The sequence below is a fragment of the Hipposideros armiger genome, unplaced genomic scaffold (genome assembly GCF_001890085.2).
Source record: "Hipposideros armiger isolate ML-2016 unplaced genomic scaffold, ASM189008v1 scaffold_101, whole genome shotgun sequence".
NCBI lineage: Eukaryota > Metazoa > Chordata > Mammalia > Chiroptera > Hipposideridae > Hipposideros > Hipposideros armiger.
Genome location: NW_017731451.1, coordinates 2472791 through 2493161, shown reverse-complemented (window position 1 = coordinate 2493161; position 20371 = coordinate 2472791). Strand labels below are relative to the sequence as shown.

At 42.8% G+C, this 20371-nt stretch overlaps 1 protein-coding gene across 5 annotated transcripts in view; it reads right to left on the bottom strand.

Annotated features, from left to right (window-relative positions):
- The window catches only part of FYN (FYN proto-oncogene, Src family tyrosine kinase), a 208825-nt gene that overhangs the window by 105057 nt on the left and 83397 nt on the right, over nt 1-20371 (bottom strand). For 4 of the 5 annotated variants that reach the window (XM_019646354.1, XM_019646359.1, XM_019646356.1 and 1 more), the window contains one exon: nt 7656-7725. The exons of the other annotated variant lie outside the window; for it this stretch is intronic. The gene's annotated coding sequence lies outside the window, so the exon portion shown is untranslated. The remainder of the gene's footprint in view (nt 1-7655; nt 7726-20371) is intronic. 5 annotated transcript variants of the gene reach the window in all.

The following is a 20371-nucleotide window of genomic DNA, read 5'->3' as shown; positions in this document are numbered from 1 at the left end:
GCCAGCAGCCAGCGTGAGCGGCCAGCAGCCGCAGTGAGCGGCCGTCCAGAAGCCAGAGACTGATCTGCTTCGCCCGGGAAGAGTGCAATGATGGTGCCAACTTGGGTCAGTGAAGCAACGTCCTCCTCAACTAGACTGAAGAACAAAAGGACAGCAACTTGTCTGTTCTCCTGCCCCCAATTCCCCAGCACTGTTCCCATCCCCCCAATTCCCCAATAAAAATCTTTAAAAAAAAGTCAAGATGTTTGCAACTTTCAAATGATGCAGCAAAAATTTATATAATGTATACTATATAAAATTATATGTATAAAGTTATATGTATAAAATTGGAAGGGGGAAAAGAAAGCAAATGTGGCAAATTTAGGATGATTGACGAATCTAGGTAAAGGACATATAGGTGTTGGTTTTACCATTTACCCAACGAGGTTTGAAATTTTTCAAAATAAAAAGTGGGGAAAGGACCTGGAAGAGAGAGGAGGAGAAGAAGGAGACAAGAAGAGAAAAGAAAACAAGAAAGAAAAAAAAAGCCAGATTAGATAATATAACACCTCCCCTTTGCATAATCCCCTCAACATTTAAATTCGGGTCAGCCTTTTCATTCAGGTGTGCCTTTTCATTCAAAATAGTTTTATTTTTACCACTTTAATAAATTTCATATGTGCTCATTCAAACTGATGTAGCCACTGTCTTGGCTTCTTTGCTGGCTGACATCAGAACCAAACTTTAAACAAAGCTCCAACAGCAGGCTGCAAAAGTCAACCAGGTAGGTATGAAGGCGAGGATATCATATCAAAGCCTTTCTGAAACTGACACCGAAGTCCCTATCTGGATAGGTTTTAAGCAGGTAAGACTGGATCAAAAGATGTGGGTGGGCAATCTCTCGGGCTTTGATCTTCTCTAAAGATGCTTGCGCTCTCTCTCCACCTGCACTGGGTGTTGACATTGGAATGACAGGTACAGGGTACTGGTCAGACGGCCACTGAGGTCTTAGAGGCTCTTTCCACATGGAGTGAGCTGTGCCTGAGCCCTGGTGCAGAGAGCAGCAATGGATAACCCACCCGTAGAACAGCCACCCTGAGTTCAGCTGTAATGCCTGTGAGCTCCCAATGAAGTGGGAATTAATTCTGGGATGCCTTTAACATGGAGAGGGGCCTAAGGGGCCTGGGTTCACACAGCACAGGTATGAATCCAGCTCTACTGCATATCACGCTCTACTGCACATCAGCCATACAACCTCAGGGCAGTGTTTCTTAGTGAGAGCACAATGTCCCTGTGCCCTGTGCCGGGGACAACTCTTCACTAGGCAGGACTGCCCCTGACACCGCAGAACATTTACTATCTCTGCCCTACTCCCTTGCTCATCACATGCCAACCCTGCCTCTAGTCTTTGAGAGGATAACAAACATCCCACACTCCCAAATGCCCCCTGCCTCAGACATAGGCTAAATTCTCTGAGCCTCGGATTTTATCTAGGGTAATACCTGTTCTACCACCTAAGAAGTGGTTTGGGAGGAGCAACTGTGCCACATCTCCTTATAAACTTAAATTAGCTCCACAAACGATATCATAATACACATTCATACGGGCAGCCTGCCAGTCAGAGGCAGGGCTGAGGTGTGGGTCCAACCACCTGTACCCCAGGTGGGATCTATTCCACGGCGTCAGCTGTCCAGTCATGTACTAGAAGCCGCAATAGCTATTATTCTAAAATGTTTCCCCTCTGTATGTGGGAAATTTTGGTTTGTAAGTATCGATGCAGATTAAAACCACACCGCAGTGTAAATTTTAGAGTGTAGGCTGATGGTAGATACACAGGCTACTGGAGCTGACAAAGATGCCAGCCTCAAAGTAGCTTCAAAGAGTCTGATTTAGGATGGTGCCAAATCTAACCTGGAATGAGAAAGATGCTCTTCTTAGTGAGCAAGGAATTACTTTAGGGATCAAGAGAAGCAGGTAACAGGATATGGCGCTCTACCCTCCAGAGCAGGGAGCAGCATGAACAGGTCTGACTTGCACGCCGACGGACTGATCTGTAACTTACATCATTCAGCAGAGCTCTCGGAAGGGAATCTGAGAGGCTGAGCAGGGCTGTTACCTACAACCTCACCCGGAGCTGTGAGCCCTGAGTAAAGCTGAGGAGGAGGCTGGAGCAGTGAGTTGTACACGTTAGCGTGTGTAAGAGCCATCTGGGGCGTTAGGCACGAAGACACACACCCACCAAAGGGATTCAGCTTCTGTCCATCTAGAGCGGGCTCAGGGACCTGCGTTTTTTAGACAAGCTCTCTGGGTGATTCGGATGCAGGGCGGGGGGGGGGGGGGCACAGTCTGCCTCTGGGAGAACACAGATGCCTCTCCAGAGAGTCTCAGCTCTCCCTCATGTAGTTTTCTTGCTCTCATTTTTCTGCCTTTATGACTTAGAACTTAGGTAAAAGTGCTTCTTCCTGCCCTTAGGTCGGGCTGGTTTTCTGGGTTACAAAATTGCTTGTTCTTACTCTTTATCTCTGTTCCTCTCTACACACCCCCACCTTCCCCCCACACACATTGTGTAAATGAGAAAGAAGCTAATTTTGTTTTGCTGATCTAATTTCTCTTTTATCATTCACTTTTATATGAGGACTAGGAACTGCTGACTGGGCAGAACGTTCTGACCCTCCTTTAAGGCCAAGGCCTCAGGAATTAACAGGGGGAAAATGAGGGTGGCTGCCAAAGGCAGAGCAGGGAAAAGGTACCAGTCTGGAAGAGCAGAAGTGAAAGCAGATAGCCACTTTAGGTTATTAGCCATTGTGAGAGAGTATAGAAATGGCCCACAGGAATTAGCCAGGGGTTGGAAAAGGGATGCCGGGAAGCAAGTAGCTATAAATGTGTGGTTCTTCTATAGATACATTAAAATATTTAGCACCAACATGGTGTTTTTATAGTCTCACTTGACTGTTTACTATTCAGCTTTGGTACATTCTTTAAATTCTATTCGTCTTAAAAACAGCAGACTGATAATGTTGAAGTCCCCAAATCTCTGGGCTTGGCCATCTGAAATGAGATCTCTTATCCTTCTCCAGCTTTCCAGAATGAATTTTCATAGCATTCTTGCAAGAAGAAAGGTTATCAGAGAAAGAAAAATGAAGGGGAATAAAGTAAAAAAAAAATATCACACCAATGCTTTCGGTAGGAAAATATTTATGTCCACAAACACACACCACATCCTTTCTGGGAAGATATTGCGGGTCTTGAAGCTGGGTTAGTGAATCCCAAAATATACCTCACAAAAAACACAGTTACCCTCCCAAAATAGGCCCTATAATTAAAGTCTTTTCAAGTGGATTGTCCTATATCACAACTTGACATATGTTGCTTTAATCTCCCTGCTTCAGCAAATGTAGCCATATTGGGCCACAAAAGCTCTAAACGACTCACATTTAAACCAGAATGTGGTATCACTAGGAAATTGATGCAAATAAATAGCCCTGTGTACCAAAATACCCAATCTCAATCATCTGTAAGGAGATCTCTCTCCTCCCTAAGCACATTTTTATCACATCAGAATCGCTACCCTTGATTCAAAAGGAAGGACTAGCCCAGATTGAAATACCATTTCATCTCAGAGGTCATCTAAAGACAAATACATCTGAAGAAGTGGGGGTTGCAAATTTAAAATATGACACAACCTCTTTTGTGTGAATGCTGGGATCATGTTGTGTGACTCTTGCTTTTCGCTTTAGTTGACAGTTATCAGTTCAAGCCCTCAGACATCCATCTGTCTGAATTAATTTAGGTCATTTTTTTGCTTGGAGTCAGAGATAATGTAAGAGGTAGCTTCTTAGGAGCCCTTTCCACACTATGATTCCCTGAACAAGCTTTTTTTTTTTTTTAATAAAGACTTTATTGGGGAATTGAGAGAGGGGAACAGACAAGCTGCCGTCCTTTTGTTCTTCAGTCTAGTTGTGGAGAACATTGCTTCACTGGCCCCTGTTGGTGTTATCATTGTGCTCCTCCTGGGTGAGGCAGTCGCTCATAGGTCATTGGACTGCCACTCACAGTGGCTCATAGCAGCTCACGAGAGCTCACGCCAGCTGCCAGCCAGCCCCACTGCAGCCTAGCCATCGCCTGCAACTCATGGCAGCCCAGCTCCAGGTTGAGCTGTTGTTCAGCATCTTAGCTGTGGAGGGCAGTGTCACTGGCCCTCATATGTGGGATCCGAACCGGGGCCCTCTGGCATCCCAAGCCAGTTCTCAACCATCGCGCCATTCGGCCGGCCCTGAACAAGCTTTTTAACGTTTAGTAGTTATATACTTATATGTAACTAACTACATGTCAAAATATTGAAAATTTTAAGCCCTCAAAATAATGAGTATGTTAGACATTAAAGTTTTTTTATTCTATATCTGGTCTCCCGGCCTCACCATTATTGTTACCTTGAGCTGGATCGCTTTGCGTGTGGTGCAGTCCTGAGGTTGGAGATCTTGAGCGGCAACCTCGGCCTCCACCCACTAGATGCCAGTAGCACACACCCTCCCTCCCCCTAGTTGTGACCACCAAAAATGTCTTCAGACATCGCCAAATTCCTCTGGGAGGACAAAACTGACCCGAATTGAGAACCACTGCTCTCTCTATATTTATGTATTTATAACTCTCCCCCTGGCGTGGCCAGGAAAAAAATAAATCCCGAGTTTTCAAGGTTTTAGTTTTAAGAATTTCACACTTCCTGTGACTCATAATGAAGAATCAGGATCTGTGATACACTACTACCCTGGGAGATTTATAAACAGCACTACTGCTATCTCAAAATAAGGGTGGCCTGGTCTCATGTCGGTCAAGATATTTAAGAGGCTGGATTTGCTGCTACCTGATCTCTTGCACTGCTATCCTCCTTACTTTTAGCAGCTCCATTCTTAGAAGACTACTCTTAAGAAATCCTTCACAATTCATTATCAGGCATGCAGCATTGTGAAGGAAGAGGGTTCGGGTTGGTGTCTATCAACTTCCTCTCCAGAAGCGATGGCCCACTGTACTACTCCAGGGCCAGACCGTCCCAGGGGCAGCATTTCTAAAGCAGGGCCAAGTGTGAGAGGGGATGAAGTAAAGCAGATGCTTCCTCAAGGAGAGTTGCAGGGTGGGGAGGGATAGGAAAATAATATCAGAAAACAAAGAGTCGAAGAATAGGATATTGGTTCAGCCCAGAGAAGAAAAGGTGAGTGAGGAAGGAGATCATTTCCAAGTGCATCTGGTGGGCTGGTGTGCGGGAAAGGCATTGGGCTTGTCTTTGTCTGCTTAGAAAGTGACAAGAGCAGTAGGTGATTCAATCAATGTTTATTATATCCAGGCCTTCTATGTGCCAGGCACTGTCTAGGCTCTGAGACAACAGGAAGAAAGAAGACCCAGTCTCTGTCCAATGGAATGTATATTGTAGCTCCATATAAACACTAGATTGCTTTCCCTCCCCACCCTCCCTCCCTTTCTCTTTCTTTTTAACAATTTGAGCCAAATGTCGGGGTATTTGTCAAACTGTTTTTTTTTTCCCCATTTAAAAAATTAAGGTTTAAATAACATACAGCAAAATTCACCTTTCTATTGTATAGTTCTGGGAGTTTTCACAAAAGCATAAAGCTGTATAAATACCACCAGAATCAAGGTCTAGAACAATTTCATCACCTCCTAAAATTTTCCTGTGCCCGCAATTGTTCTTTTTTAATTGGAGTAAGTGGCTCAGGGCAATAGCAGGCTCATCTCTGAGAAAACGTGAATTTTCCTCTGTAGGGATTCTGTGGAAGAGATCTGTTTGGCTAGTGGGAGGTTGCGCCAGACCAACCCTGAGGCCGTCCATCCCTCTGATTCCGAGAAACTAGAGGGCTGTCACATGGACACCTGATCTTAAATACTGGCCCATCTACAGTGATACACGGTTGCTTTCTCCCAACCACAGGTACAGGCCCCACGCCAAAGCCCAATTCTTTTAGTCAAAGCTCAAAAATTTCAGTCTAATAATTGGATCTCTGTGAAAGCTACATAATAAGCATAGACAAAAAAATCAAAAGACAGGTTTGGAAATGAAAGCCTGAACATGGTAATTGAAGTCCAAACCAAGGGCACCATCTCTTCCCAACCTGTCTTTTCCTTCTTGTTATTTTGGTTTAAAATAACATTAACTCCAAAACTGAACAAAGCTCAAACTATGTGACTGTACTTAACTCCAAAGGTGACAGGGAGGGAAGTTAAATTAGCCAAATGTGTCTAAGAATGGGTCAGCTGGGTTAGCAAAGATGAAAAATGTGTCGGGGGTTCCCACAGCTTCTTACAGAGTGGGTGCTGGAGGAGGGGCTGTGGTGATCAACTGTGATGTCCCCTATCACTGCAAATGGGACATGACCAACGCATCTCCACTAGCCCTTCTGTTGGGAAATATGTACACCTTTTGGTGGCTTGACCTCAATAGGCAAATGTCCAGTTTCCAAACAAGCCTGCTCTGTTATCAAGAACAACTGCTTTATTGAGCATCTACTATGCTCCAGCACTACCTAGTTCATTTTATTCTCACAACCTATGAGGTAGGTAACATTCTAAGCCTCATTTGATAGATGAGGAAACTGAGGCTCAGGGAGGTTATGTAACAACCATTAAGTGTAGAACATGAATTTTAACCCAGGTTTCCCGACCCCAAAGACTATCCTTTTTACTACTGCTAGCAAGGTCTTCTGGGTGGTTGCTAAATGTAATCATCTTGGTCTCTCAGGCTACTTGTTATGCCAGTTTGTAGGCTGGCTCCCAGGCATGCTAGATTCTTAGCTTTTCCTTAATTTCCCATTCCCCAAGCAGCTAATTGCCTGTTTCTCTTTCATTTCAACACAGAGGTCATAAGGATCTCTCTGCTTTGGAGACTTACTACTTTATTTTACACTCTTGGTCTGCAAGTTTATTACTCTTATATTCCATGGGTGGCTTAGAACATATGCTAAACTGTCACGGGGATTCTTTATCCTGCATCCAGTTTCCCTAAATCTAGACTTCTTATTAAATCTTTGAAAAGCTCCTATTGCTTAATAACATCAGCAATAATAAGAAAAAAGTCATACTGTCGGGCCGGCCGAGTGGCGCGATGGTTAAGAACGCTTGGGATGCCAGAGGGCCCCGGTTCGGATCCCACATATGAGGGCCAGTGACACTGCCCTCCACAGCTAAGATGCTGAACAACAGCTCAACCTGGAGCTGGGCTGCCATGAGTCGCCAGCGACAGCGTGGGCTGCAGTCCCTGTGGCAGTGGATTGCCATGGGCTACCGTGTGTGGCCAGCAGCCAGCGTGAGCGGCCAGCAGCCGCAGTGAGCGGCCGTCCAGAAGCCGGCGACTGATCTGCCTCGCCAGAGAAGAGCGCAATGATGGTGCCAACTTGGGCCAGTGAAGCAACGTCCTCCACAACTAGATTGAAGAACAAAACGACAGCAACTTGTCTGTTCCCCTTTCCCCAATTCCCCAGCACTGTTCCCATCCCCCCAATTCCCCAATAAAAATCTTAAAAAAAAAAAAGTCATACTGTCAGAAAACACCAATTGAATGTCACACTTAATCACAAAATTCCATTTTGTCTAAGTTTAGTGTTCTGATTTGGAAGCACGGAATGAGACCATTTTACAACAAAGGTATTAGAAATAAAGGCAGGGACACTTACCAAAATTTCCCCCAACTATCACAAACTTTATATGCACCACATGTCTTCTAATGCAGCTGCTGGAGTGGTTCTGAAAAACAATACCACAACAAAAGGAAAGGTGCATCATTTAATGGAAGTGAGTTAATATACACATATTGTGTTTCCTTACTGGAAGCCATCTCTTCCCTGTTTCGGGCACCCCTCGATGTACCAAACTCTTACTGCCAGATTCCTCTTTGTTTTTCACAGGAAGGTGAAACCAATTTACAAATTAACTCAGCACTCACTAATAACTAATAAATAAAACTCTGGACAATGAAGTAAATCAGAAACTGTGCTTACAAATACTTTACTTGAATTTTTGGCCCTTTAAAATAACTGAGGACAAGAGAATAATGCAAAAATATCTAAAGCTGAACTCAAAATACCCCCCGCCCTCAACCAATTCCTCTTGCCCATTTCTTTCAATAGCACACTCCCTTCTCCCTTGCTGGCTGTTGAGACACTGACCTTTCTTTCCCAGACTTCATTTTATTATTTGAAAAATAGGGATTATCATACTGGCCTCACAGGGTTGTTATGAGGATTAAATGGTATAAATGCCATCACATATAAATGACGCAGAAAGGTTTCAAACAGCATCTGGCAGATGGTAAGCACTTGGTGAATGTGAGGAGAAATTATCATTCTCCTCATCATGCAGGCCTGAAACCTGCCCTGGCCTTCCTCACCTCCGTTGTAAAACATGGCCCCAGCCTGCCCTTCCAGTCCCGTGGGCATGCTACACCTCACGGCCTTCTCTCCATTCTCACCATTACACTCTGCCTGGTTGGCATCAGTCCTGGCAGAAACCTGCCTCCCAGCCTCTGGTTTCTTCCCTTCTATAATCCGACTCTTGTGGCTCTGCAAAGCATCCTTCCTAAACACAATTTAAAGCATTGGTGGAAAGGCCTTCCACTGCTTCCTATCACTTACATATTTATCTGTGAAATTACGTTAGCCTGGGACTCCAGCTCGCCAGCTTCATCTCCACATCTTCCCGCCAGATGCCATGGCATCCCATCACCTGCCCTGCCTGAGCCTTTCGGCATGTCAGTTCCTTCCCTGAACATCATCTGTCCCGTAAGTGCTGTCGGAGGCCTCCCCGTTCTCCAAGGCCGAGGCTCTTTACCTTTTTGTGCCATAACAGTCTAGAGATATGTTTCTCAAAATAATGGCTTTAAATGCTTGACATTAACACATGAAATGCAAAAATAAGTATACTATGTACAGTTATCAAAATGTATAACACAACTGTGATGCTCTTCTTCCAATATTTAAATAAATTGCAGTAAAAGTCTAATAAGTTGTAATTCTGAAGTACTTTTGGGCACAAATGATATTTCAGGATGTCTTTCGCGATAATGTAGTATGAAAATACCCATAATCTCTATTGGTGACAAATAGCTAATGCTACTTTCATAATAGAAGGAAATGTCAGATTTCAGGTAAGAGTTAGTGAAAATAAAGAGGTAATTTTTTTCCTCATTGAAGTTCACAGACACCCTGAATTTCATCCATGGACCCAGGTCAAGAGACCCCGATTTAAGGCTTAGCTTAATGCTCATCATCTTTTGGTCTCTCTCTACCTTGACTTTATCAATTTCGTATTATCTTACCCCTCTTTGTTTTCCTCTTTTTAAAAAGCTTTATTTGATGTAGATCTTTAAATGTATTTACTGTATCCTACTTTTTAAGTTTTAAGGGAAGGCCCTATTTTTTCCCATTTTTTGTATTCCTCCATGGCGAATAATGCCTTGCCTCACAGCAGGCACAGCGGGAAGGCATTTGGTTAGCATTGTTTGAATCAGTCAGTGAATAACAGCAGGATCTTGCTTCTCCTCCATAGGCTTAGCTAATATTAATATTATCTCATCTCTTTTCGGCATGCTAGGAGGTCCTAAATATGTAGACAGGGCACCTCGACATTCCATATGTAGAGTATAAAGTACTAACATTAGGCAACAAAATGCTCTCTGCCTTTCCTTTTCCTCTCTAGAGAGTGAATGCTTAGTCAATGCTGCTGATTGACAGATCTCCCAGGAACAGGCCAGCTAGCTCATTCTACTGACATACTGTGTGACGTAAGCACAAGGCCCACCCTTGTGGAGCTTCAAGTCTAGCAGCTTTCCCAGGCTTGTCCAGAGAAGCGGCAAAGCTCTCAATCTTGTGGGGCCTTTGCACAAAGAATGACTAGCTGGTGATTTCCTAAGTACAGGTGCATTGGTGACCCATGTAGGCAAGGCCAGTTAAGAGTTGCTACGTGAGCCCGTGGTTTCAGGGCAGGCGGGTCCAGTAGATGGAGCAGTGAAATTCCATCTCCCTTCCTGAATAATGTTGTCTTTGCATATAAGGTCAGAGATGGTAACCCCACCAGAGTGACCATCTCAGGAAGGTCGACTAAACGCCTGGCCGCATATTTCCCTCTGAACCCCACTGAACCTGTAATGGATCAGCCTCATGATGGACATTGGTCCTTCAGTCTTACCAGCCTTTTTCCTAAATAGCTGCAGCTCAGGGCTCTGTCTTTTGCCAAGAAAAACAAAAAAATAACAGACTCGCTCCCTTTTCAAATGAAGAGAGAATAATGATATTCTCCACTGAAAACCACTCATAAGGGCATTGTGACCATTTGCTTTGGCAGAAATTCACCACTGGCAGCATATTTTATGCCTGACATCATGTCAAGTGACTCTTAGGATAAGTGGGGGTGTACTCTCTTATCCCAGTAACTAAGACTGATGAGAGATGTCTACTCAGAGAACAAAGTCTGGACTTGGCACATTCTTTTTATTCTGAAGGACATTTAAATCCATTTCATTTTAATTTGTGTCTTTTTTAGACAACTGGATATATGGTACTAAATAAAAACAGATGGATGATAATGAAGAGGGAAGGGAAGTACGACTGTTTGTCTTCTGTTTCGAGAATTATGATGCATACACCTTCATCAATAAATAATAAGATGTTTATAGGGGCTCCCACACAACAACAAGTTGCACTGCATGTATTTTTTTTTCTTCCAATACATATCATAGACTATTGTGTGGCTCCTGGTTTAAAGAGGACATCTTCATTACACACTGGGAACAAGTTATATCTACTACAATGCTCATCTGCATGGGGCCATTCCCTCCTCCGTCTTCCTAACAGATCCCCCATATTCCTTAAGCCATAGTGCCTCATGGGCAGGTGACAGCAGCCCCAGCTGGAGGGTGGGGACCTGAGTGATCTAAGGCAACATCAGCACCACTGAGAGCTTCTGAGAAACATCAGCTCTGAGGCCCACCCCAAACCTACTGAATCAGAATCTATTTTACAAGATCCCCAGGTGATCTGGTTGCACACTAAAGTTTGAGATGCACTGATCTAAGGGAAACCCATTGCCAATGATTGGTTCAAGTATAGGCATGTGACCCAACTCAGGATAAGAAGATATAAAAAATGTTTTGCAGGAAGCTTCCCCCACTCTTCTGGGAGAAACTCCCCCCTCCTGACTGTTGTGTGGGATGTGACACCCAGAACTTCCACAGCTATCTTGCTCCTGCCTAAAGATAAAGCTGACCCATAGAGGAGGGCAAAGACAGAAAAAACACAGGGAAGCAGAGTGGGGTGAGTGGGTGGGTTGCATTAGGTAAACCCTCAAGTCTGCAGAACCACTGACTTTCCAATACATTTAAAAAAAATTATGCATGTTTTAAAATTTATTCTTCACTGTATTATTTTATAACAGATTGAGGTATAATTTATAGGGTTTCCCCCAACCCTAGCCTCTCAGTATGTTTTTTAATTAGATTTATTGGGGTGACACTGGTTTGTAAAATTATACAGGTTTCAAGTGTAAAATTCTACAATACATCATTTATGTAGCGCATGATTTCTTCTCGTTCAGGCCTCCTGGAGTTGAATTTTCAATTATCTGAAGCTGGAAAACACCCCCAATAAAACATTATAAACAGAACAGGATCCCCAGGCACCAGGCTCAGCCACACGCCAGAGTCCAGACCAGACAAGTCAGTGCATCCAGAGACTAGAGCGGCGGTTCAGACTCACTTTGTTCGGGGAACTGACCAATAGCAATTCCGGTTCTGACAACCATTGTTCGCTGTGCCCATTTCCAAAAGCTTTCTAAATGAGCCAGTCTAAATGATCAACCAGAGGAAGTGCCGAACACTTTCCAAACTTTTTTAATCAGAGAGATCAACAGCTGCCTTCCCCAGAAGTCGCATGGATGTCATTTCCTGCAAAGACAATGGGACACTAATTGCTCAGCCTCAGACTCTAATAGGGAAGACAACCTGTGACATGTAATTACTGAAGGATAAATAAGGAAAAGCTCGAGGCTCTCAGAATCTGCTTTTGGATCCATTCCAACAACTTGGGGAAAAGAGAGAAAAAAGAGAGACAGACAGTAAGCCAGCTGGTCTGGGAAAAGATTTGAGGGGCTAGCAGCTTAGGTAGCCACCCATCCATTTTTACACCTCATGGGTACTTATTAAAGACCTTTCTGAGGAAACTAGATAGACCTGCTATTACCATACTTTACCGTGTATAATGTGCATTTTTTTGCCCAAATTTGTGAGGGAATAATAAGGATGTGCATTATACATGGGTAGTACTAATTCCGTTATCTATATAAATGTTTTTAATTCTTTTATTTATGCTTATGAGTTAAAAGTGTAACTCTAGAAATCAATAATGATATCCATATGCAAAATAATACCCTGGAATATGTTAATCGGTTTTGTTGAACTTGCAACGACGAAGAGTTCTTCGCCTTTTATGATGCGTAAATATCGCAAATTTGTTACCTGTACATAAAATTTCTTATACCTTGTATCTCTTCTTGTGTTTTGTAATTTGTTACATAAAATTTCTTGTACCATGATATGTTAAAAAATAAATGCCAAAATTCCTTTATAATACAAAAAACAAGTACCTAAAATGTAAACAAATACAATTTGAATTAAAAAATTAAAATGAGGGGCGGCCAGGTGGCTCAGTTGGCTAGAGCATGTGCTCTGAACAATGGGGTTGCCAGTTCGATTCCTACATGGGCCAGTGAGCTGCGCCCTCCGCAGCTACATTGAAGACAACGATTTGAGCTGAGCTGCCGGTGGGTGGCCAGATGGCTCAGCTGGTTAGAGCGTGTGCTCTTAACAACAAGGTTGCCAGTTTAATTCCTGCATGTGATGGTGGGCTGTGCCCCCTGCAAGTAAACTGAAAATGGCAACTGGACTTAGAGCTGAGCTGCGCCCTCCACAACTAGCTTGAAGGAGAACCACTGACTTGGAGCTGATGGGCCCTGGAAAAAACACACTGTTACCCAATTAAAAAAAATAATAAAACCACGAAAGATTTTTTTCCCCCCGGAAAGTTTGGGCCAAAAATGTTATATATATAAGAGCGTATTATACATGGCAAAATATGGTATATAAAACCACATATGGTTTTGGTGTGATTCTGCTTCATAGACAGGAATGACATAGTCAAGGAAAACTGGGTGTCTAAATGGACATTACCTCTTTAGTGTGTCATAGCTTCTTAGTCACAAGAGGATATTTTTGGGGGTGGGTTTGTTGTATTGGCTTGATGAAGAATGTGCTATCATGGAGTGAACATTAGTTGGTTTTCCTCAGAATATTCCTTAGGTTCTATCACCTCAGGTCTCTTTTCCTGTCCAAACCTTTCTGCTTTCTCTTCCCTGGTACCTCATATACTTCCACAGCTCCGCCTATCACCCCTTGTCATGTGTCTCAAACTACATCCTTAGATCTATCATCCACGCTTCCAGTTCCTCTGCTGGCCCCTAGATAGACAATACCTTGAGGGTGGAGGCTTTGTTTTGGTCACTGCTCTATTCAAATGTTTAGCACCATGGCTGGCACTGAGTGCTACATGTTTGTTGAAAGGCCTCACTCAGACTCTTAAGATGTCCCACAGATTTTCTTGCCATTACCTCCTAACTGGCCTGACTCTGGTCTCTCCTTTACCAACTCTATTGACACACACTAAAGCTCTGGATTACAGCACTGTTCATGTCAGTTCTAGAATGGCTCAGCTGAGAAGGACTTACTAGCCTAGCCCTGCATTTTCCTCATGAGAAACTGGTCCCACTGAGGCCAGAATACTTGCCTACAGGTCTTACCATTAGTGGGTGGCAGAGGCTCAGGCTGCTGACTCCATGGCTCTTGTTGACATGCCACTGACTTCAATACTCTTTAATCAGAACCTGGTACAGGGCTAGGTATGTAGGAGACACCTAATAAATATTTGAGGACTGACTGACTGGATAAATGTATGAGTCTCTTTGACATATACCAATGGGTTTCAGCTTTTTTAAGTGGATCACTCTTTTTAAAAAAAGACAATATACCCCAGTACACAAAACGGAAAAGAAATGAGTTGCTCTGGACCTCTGTCCCTACAGTGCCTCTGAACCACCTTCTAGGAACCTCAGGGCTTGGTAACACTGCTAGAAATACCTGCGCCTTCCACAAACAACTACTCTCCAGCTTTGCGCTCAAAGCCACCAGCATTTATTCCTCCTCTGGGCTTTCACCTGGCCTGTTTCTTCCCTCTTATATGCCCCTACCTCCACCTGGAAGAATGGAACACAACCAACTTGCTCCTCAAGCCTAACTCTAATGTAAGTCCTTCCCTCAAGTTCTTGCCCAATTTCCTGCACTGGACTGAATCTCACTCTATTTATACCTCTAACATAGAGCTAACCACACTGTCTGCTTTGAGGGAAAAAGCCAGCTCCTTAAGGGCAGGAACCAACTCTGTATTTATCTTCGAAGTGTTGGCACCTTGCCTGGCCCAATACCTTGTACAGAGAAGGCACTTTTGGTCATTTTATTGCATTTAAAGGGCTTTATCCTTTTCGGTTTACCTCTGTGACCAAATTATGTAAGTTTTGTAATGGGGATTCCAAGTCTTCTCCTAGCCGGGGCAGGCTGATGACAAAGCCAGCACACACTTGCAGAGCCCACTTGCTAGGGGACAGCTGTGCGAGTCTTTGCTGAGTCTTATTTTCCAAAGCAAAGAATGAAGTGGGCAAGGCAGGGACAGTGACTTCCCCTCCCTTCCAGAGCTCTCTCCTGTGGCTACGGCTATTCTGTGCAATGTGAGGTACAAGCTAGGCAGCTTGTGCGCAAAAATAATGATAGATTTAAAATACAGTTCTGGCTCCTGCCATGCTCCAATATCCTCTGCAGGTCCAAAGTCAATTGTCTGAAAAATTCAAGTGTTCTAAATGGGAGGATCATACATTAAATAAGCAAGGGCATGAACAAAGCCCACTGCAAGGGAGCAGGATGGGAGTGAGAAAACACAGGGTTTCCTAGGAAACCACGTCTACTTTATGACTGTGACCGTCCCTCCTCCTTGGGAAGGGGGCTGTAAGAAGGCATCACTGACCCATCTGCTTCCCCTGCCTGCAGGGACCCTAATTTTTCTGGCTTCACTCCAACAAGCTGGGGAGACTGAAGCAAGTTTGTGGCGGTTGCTTCTTTTATTATTTGCTGGAGGTGGAGCGAAGAGCAGAAGAAATGAGGAGAAAGGGAAATGGACAGAAAGAGAGATGAGCATGAAAGGCATTCAGCCAGCAGAAGGAATTACCGACCACAGAATAAGGGGGTAAAAAGGTCAAACTGCAAAGGGCCGGCTGTTCCTTTCTTGCCAGCTATTGCCAGGGCAAGAGGGAATCGGAGGCTCACCATGGAGCAAGGCACCACCAAACCAGCAAATGAGCTTCTCCTCAGCTGCCATGAGGCCAGCTCTGAAGCAGACTAGATATATAGATATATATTTTGGGTTGGGCTGAGTCATGCAAAGGGGTGACAGAAGGGATTGGGTGGGGTTTTAGGGCTTCTCCTTGACCCCTGTAATCTCCATCAACCCCAAGGAGGAGGGAGAGTGACATAATTTTTCTTCCTAATCTTCTTCCTCCTCCTCCTAATAATTATTATGTAATAATAATAATAATAATAATAACAACAACAACAACAACAACAACAACAATAATAATTATGTTTAAACTTTTAGGCTGAGGGTGCCCAGTTTATTTGGGGAAGAAATAAATGAAGTAAATGCCACTGGAATAATTAGTTGACTGTCAAGAGGAAAAAAAGAGGTTCTGCTTTCATCAGACTCATGAGAATTAAGTATATATTTATAATTATGTCTTTCTTTTTTCTTTTGGCAGTGAGTTTCTGTCAAGTGATCATATTACTTATGTATCGGGTAAAAATAAAACAGAAACTCTGTGGTTGTTGTGTACTCGAATCATTTCTGACTTGCTGCCCTTGTACGTGAAGCTATTTCTAGGGATCTGCAGTCCAGAACCTGAACAAAAACGCTGCTTTGCCACGATGCAGAGGCAGCTAGCTGCTGGACAAGTCCCCAAGCTCTCTCCCAACCTGATTACCACTATCAGGACCCTCCAAACAGACATTCATCAGGGGCTCCTGGGAAGGCCCGTGACATGCACACAGTATCACAGTGCTGCCAAGATCAAGGTTAATAATGACGTGAGTGGAGTCCTGGGAGTATAGGTTGGCTACAATATTGAAATCCTGGAATCCTGGAACTGAATGAAAATTTAAAGAATATCCAGTCTGGTAGTTTTTAAGCTGTTGTTTTTAGTACGAGAATCCTCTGTATTCACATTCACACATGTATACACACATTTGCGCATTTTAAAGGTGTATGCTAAATTCCAATATATTAGATAAAAATGGAACAGAACAGCCCTGGTTCAAGGGGGAAAGGACTCAAAACACTATCAACTCGGCCGTCCTCCTGGCCCTGGGCACTTCTGGGGAACCCTAATGGTCTAAGAACACTGCAAATCCCACTCTAGTCCCCTTCCCCATCCAATATCTGCATCTTGTCCTCAGCATCTTTTCCAGCCTGTGTGCAGGTTTTCTATGTGGCAATATGGGTGACCCAACACCTCTACCTGTTTCTACTAAGTACCTATTTTACCCACCCTGGAGGACACCACATATTGAACCATTTTACTTTTCATAAAAACTGCATTTTTGAAGTGATAACTAATTTATTTGCCCAGCTTCTATTTGGAGTCAGTGAGACCTCAACTTAAATCTTAGCTCTGCTAAGCTTGGTAAACTTGGGAAAATTCCTTAGTAATGTGAAGTAGTCAATCCAGTAGAAGCTTTTCTTCTCTTCCTCTGCTTTTTATTTTATCAAAACAAATCTTTATCAAAGAAATATCAAATATCTAGAAATGAGTCCAACAAAAGATATGTAAGACTTTTACATTGAAAAATACAAAACATTATTGAGAGAAATTAAAGAAGAGCTAAATAATAGAGGGTTATGCCATGTACATGGAGTAGAAGTCTCAGTATTTTTAAGAAGTCAGTTCTTTCCCAAAACTGCATCTTCAATGCAATTTCAATTTTAAAAATAGGTTTCCCCCCCAGTGAAAATTGACAAGCAGATTCTAAAATTTATATGGACATGCATAGTGCCAAAACCCAATATAATCTTGAAGAATAAGAACAATGCTGGAAGACTTCCTCTATTGGGTATCAAGATTCACTATAAAATAATAGTCCTTAAAACAGTGTGGTATTTGTGCAAGGATAGACAAATAGATGAACAGAACAAAAATAGAAGGTCCAAAATCCAAGCTAGAGAGATAGTCATGTAATTTATGACAGATGGCACTGACGTTCAATTAATAGTGGTGGGTTCACTGGGTCGTGTGGGTTGAATTATGTCCTCCCAAAAGATATATTGAAGCCCTAACACGGAGTATCTCAGAATATGACTGTAATTGGAAATCAGGTCATTGCAGATGTAATTAGTTAAAAATGAGGTTATATAGGCTTAGGGGGGCCCTATATTGGATATAGGTGTCTGTATAAGAAGAAACAAATGTAGAAGGAGAGGCACGAGAAGCAGAAGGCCATGTAACCATGGAGGCAGAGATCAGAGCAACGCAGCTGCAAGACAAGTAACACCAAGGATTACCAGCTCCCACCAGACGCTGAAGGAGGCACAGAAGGGTACTTCCCTAGAAGGTGCCTTGCTGACACCTGATTTTGGACTAATAGCTTCCAGAACCGAGAGAAAATAAATTTCTATCGTTTTAAGCCACCCAGTTTCTGGTACTTTGTTATGGCAGCCCTACGAAACGAATACACTAGGTATCCACATAAAAAAAATAAATTTTAATCTCTACCTTCACCATGCCAAAATCATGGGTGGTAGAATTAAAAATGTGAAATGTAAAATAATACTACTTTTAGAAGAAAACATAGAGAATGCCTTCATACCTTGCAAAAAGTAATGATTTTTAAAGAACAGAACACAAGAAAATGTAACCATGAAGGAAATTAAGAATGTATTTATCAAATGACATCAGCAGAATGCAACGGTAGGGTGGAGACGATACTTGCAATGCATACATCCAGCACTCCCTCACATCCTGAAGGAAAAGACAGACAATCCAGTAAAGAAAGGGGCAAACACTTGAGATGAAATTTCTCAAAAATGGAAATCCAAATGGCCAATAAACATATAAAAAGATGCCCTATTTTACTCATCAAAGAAAAATAAATTAAAATCACATACACCTACCCACACACACCTACCAGATTAGCTAAAATGAACAGAGAGAAAACCCATAGTGTTGGTGAGGATATGGAGCAACTGGAACTGTAAGACGGTGCTGGTGAAGAGTGTAAATTGATAAAGGCACTTTGGAAAACTGGCAGGGTCTATTAAAGCTGAACATACTCATATCTTATGACTCAGGACCTCACCTTCAAGTCATCTACCCTGCAAAAATGTTACAGATGCTCACACAGTGACATATACAAGACTGCTCCTAGTCGTACTCTGTGTAATAGTTGCAAACTGGAAATGACCCCAAAGCCCATGTACAGAGAGGGTAAGATAAATTTTGGTATAGTTATACAATATGTTACATATCAGTGAGAATGAACAAACTACAACTCGTAACAACATGGATTAATCTCCCAAATATAATGTTGAGAGATACCGAAGAGTTCATACTTAAGATTTTATTTATATAAAGTTAAAAATGGACAAAACCAACTTATGTTAGAAATGATGCTATCAGTTACCTTTGGTAGGAGTAGGGGTGGTTAGGGACTGGAAAAGGTCTAAAGGGCTCTGGAGTTTGGGTGATGTTCTTTCTCCATCTGGCTGCTGGTTACATGTGGAGTGTTCGCTTTGCATATATTAATTATCAGTGCACTTAACAATTTGTGTACTTTTCTGTAGAAATGTTGTACTTCAATTAAAAAAAGATCTCAGTGGTTAATGCAGTAAAACCAGAGACCAAACATAGCTCTTATAAAAACTGAAAGCAAGAGAGCACAGCAATTTAATCTAAGCAAGACAATTCAAAAATTTGCTTTGCTAAAAGCTTAGAAGTGCCATTTCATTTCATTTTTTTTATTCACTTGAGCTGACTGTCATGTCAAAGCTATTTTATTATTATATATTAGGATGGTATGAAGCAAATAGTTTCAAAATAAAATAACACAAATCATTTTAATTTTATCTTACCGGCGTTTTCAAAGTGAAAATTTGGCTATGCAAGTCCAATTTTTTTCATGTCAATTAAAAAAGTTTCCTAGGGCCTTGGTTTATCGTCTGCAGCATCGCCAGATGGGAAAGCCCTGGGGATAAAGGTGTTTTCTTTTTGGAGCACACAGTATGCACTCAACATGTCCCATGATCACCATGTGAGATCAGCTCATTCCTTTCCTGTCAATGGAAGCAACAACAGTTCAGCTTGCCTCTGCAGCCTTGCTGTGGATAAATGTATATAGCTCCCACCTGACAGTCTGAAATTCGGAAAATAACTCCCAGGACACCATGCCTGCCTTTGTCAATTTCCGGGCTCTTCAGATTCCACTGTGGAACACACATGGTCATGAGGTGGAGTTCTGACCTTCCTCAGAGTCCAGCATCACACAGATGGAGACAGAATTTTGTCCCCTAGTCTTGGGGGCAGCTGGACCTCTGCCTTTATGCTAGGTCCTCTCCCGTTTCTGGTCAAAGTCTGTGCAGGGGAGAGCCCATCATTAGACATATGCTCCACACAATTGCTCCACCTACCACTGAAATTAATCCCTCGGAGAGCAGAAACTATATGGCCAGACTCTGGCTTTCTCAGATAGCTGCGTACTCTCAGACCCTCTGTTTGGAAGACTGACTTGGGCACTTACATGGCAACCTGGACTTCAGGGAGCCCCCACAGGAAGTGAGAGAGGGCCAAGCCCACTATGGCCTACATTCTGGGCTGGGAAAGAAACCGTGCGTGAGAGGACTGTGGAGGATGTGGTGTTCCCATGCAGGAAACCTCACTCACTCTCACTCTAAGAGGAAAGCACGGGGACTGGGCCCCTGGAGCTGAGCTGCTTTCTTAGGCCACTTCATTTCCCTGAATAGTAACTTCCCAAAGGAGGCCGCTTAGATTTAAACTCTGTTGTTTTTGTGCAGACTTTCTGATGCTAATTCTACTCTTAACCATCTGACAAACAATGATTTTGTGGGTCTTTTAAGAAGGAAGCTCTCTCTGGTAAGACAATAACATTTGTTTTTTAAATAACTTTTTATTATAAGTGGCTACAGAGAAAATCCATCTGAGACCATAGATAAATCACAAGAGTCAAACGTGATAATCA